Raw genomic sequence first — 2,803 nt, 5'->3', positions numbered from 1 at the left:
TAAAAAAGAACGCAGTGAATATAGTTAAACACGTTCTGCTTAAATGAACAGTAAAACATATGATCAACATTAAATTAGCTATGTTTTTGTTAATTAATAAGAAGTAAAACTGCGATCATCAGAATTCAATTGCTTCATGAACAGGAGACCGGTTTCTATCTGAAGATGATGAGAACTGCATGTTACCAATAACTTTGTAATAAATTGATCACCAATCGGCAGCTGTTTAATGTTTTCGTGGTCGTACACAAATTTCACAATGGCAGAATGCAGCTTCTCCCTCAACGAGAGTGTCCGACTTGCCAGACCTACAATGTCCGACTTGCCAGACCTACAATGTCCGACTTGCCAGACCTACAATGTCCGACTTGCCAGACCTACAGTGTCCGACTTGCCAGACCTACAATGTCCGACTTGCCAGACCTACAGTGTCCGACTTGCCAGACCTACAATGCCAGACCTACAATGTCCGACGTGCCAGACCTACAATGTCCGACGTGCCAGACCTACAATGTTCGACTTGCCAGACCTACAATGTACAACCTGCCTGACCTACAATGTCCGACGTGCAAGACCTACAATGTACAACCTGCCAGGCCTACAATGTCCGACGTGCCAGGCCTACAATGTACAACCTGCCACAACCTACAATGTACAACCTGCCAGACCTACAATGTACAACCTGCCAGGCCTACAATGTACAACCTGCCAGGCCTACAATGTACAACCTGCCAGACCTACAATGTACAACCTGCCAGACCTACAATGTACAACCTGCCAGACCTACAATGTACTACCTGCCAGACCTACAATGTACAACCTGCCAGACCTACAATGTCCGACTTGCTAGACCTACAATGTACAACCTGCCAGGCCTACAATGTCCGACGTGCCAGACCTACAATGTACAACCTGCCAGACCTACAATGTACAACCTGCCAGGCCTACAATGTCCGACGTGCCAGACCTACAATGTACAACCTGCCAGGCCTACAATGTACAACCTGCCAGGCCTACAATGTCCGACCTGCCAGATCTACAATGTACAACCTGCCAGACCTACAATGTCCGACGTGCAAGACCTACAATGTACAACCTGCCAGGCCTACAATGTCCGACCTGCCTGACATACAATGTCCGACTTGCCAGACCTACAATGTCCGACTTGCCAGACCTACAGTGTCCGACTTGCCAGACCTACAATGCCAGACCTACAATGTCCGACTTGCCAGACCTACAATGTCCGACGTACAAGACCTACAATGTACAACCTGCCAGACCTACAATGTACAACCTGCCAGGCCTACAATGTACAACCTGCCAGACCTACAATGTACAACCTGCCAGGCCTACAATGTCTTACGTGCCAGACCTACAATGTCCGACGTGCAAGACCTACAATGTACAACCTGCCAGGCCTACAATGTCCGACGTGCCAGACCTACAATGTACAACCTGCCAGGCCTACAATGTCCGACGTGCCAGACCTATAATGTACAACCTGCCAGACCTACAATGTACAACCTGCAAGACCTACAATGTACAACCTGCCAGACCTACAATGTACAACCTGCAAGACCTACAATGTACAACCTGCAAGACCTACAATGTACAACCTGCCAGGCCTACAATGTCCGACGTGCCAGACCTACAATGTACAACCTGCCAGACCTACAATGTACAACCTGCCAGACCTACAATGTACAACCTGCCAGGCCTACAATGTCCGACGTGCCAGACCTACAATGTACAACCTGCCTGACCTACAATGTCCGACGTGCCAGACCTACAATGTACAACCTGCCAGACCTACAATGTCCGACGTGCCAGACCTACAATGTACAACCTGCCAGACCTACAATGTCCGACGTGCAAGACCTACAATGTACAACCTGCCAGGCCTACAATGTCCGACGTACAATGCAGTCTGGAATAAGTCGTTCTGGACAACGATTTCTGGTGTTCAATGGCTTAGGACAGTCAGTACTTGGCAACACTGTCATAGGACGGTCAGTACTTGATAACAATGTTATAGAAAGATCAGTACTTGGTAACAATATCATAGAACGGTCAGTGCTTGGTGACAATATCATAGGACAGTCAGTACTTGATAACAATGTCATAGAAAGATCAGTACTTGGTAACAATATCATAGAACGGTCAGTACTTGGTGACAATGTCATAGGACGGTCAGTACTTGATAACAATATCATAGAACGGTCAGTACTTGGTAACAATATCATAGGACGGTAAGTACTTGATAACAATATTATAGGATAGTCAGTACTTGGTAACAATATCATAGGACGGTCAGTACTTGGTAACAATAGTATAGGATAGTCAGTACTTGATAACGATATCATAGGACGGTCAGTACTTGGTAACAATGTCATAGGACGGTCAGGACTTGATAACAATATCATAGGACAGTCAATACTTGATAACAATATCATAGGACGGCCGGTACTTGGTTACAATGTCCCAGGACGGTCAGTACTTGGCAACACTGCCATAGGACGGTCAGTACTTGATAACAATGTCATAGAACGGTCAGTACTTGGTAAGAATATCAAAGGACAGTCAGTACTTGATAACAATATCATTTAAAGGTCAGCACTTGGTAACAATATCATAGGACGGTCGGTACTTGATAGCAATATTATAGGACAGTCAGTACTTGATAACAATATCATAGGACGTTCAGTACTTGGTAACAATATCATAGGACGGTCAGTACTTGGTAACAATGTCATAGGATGGTCAGTACTTGAAAACAATATCATAGGACGGTCAGTACTTGGTA

The sequence above is a fragment of the Haliotis rufescens genome, unplaced genomic scaffold, assembly GCF_023055435.1.
Source record: "Haliotis rufescens isolate VD_foot unplaced genomic scaffold, xgHalRufe1.0.p SCAF_14, whole genome shotgun sequence".
NCBI classification, from domain to species: Eukaryota; Metazoa; Mollusca; class Gastropoda; order Lepetellida; family Haliotidae; genus Haliotis; species Haliotis rufescens.
The sequence above is the reverse complement of the archived record's forward strand: the minus strand, read 5'-3'. Positions refer to the sequence as shown.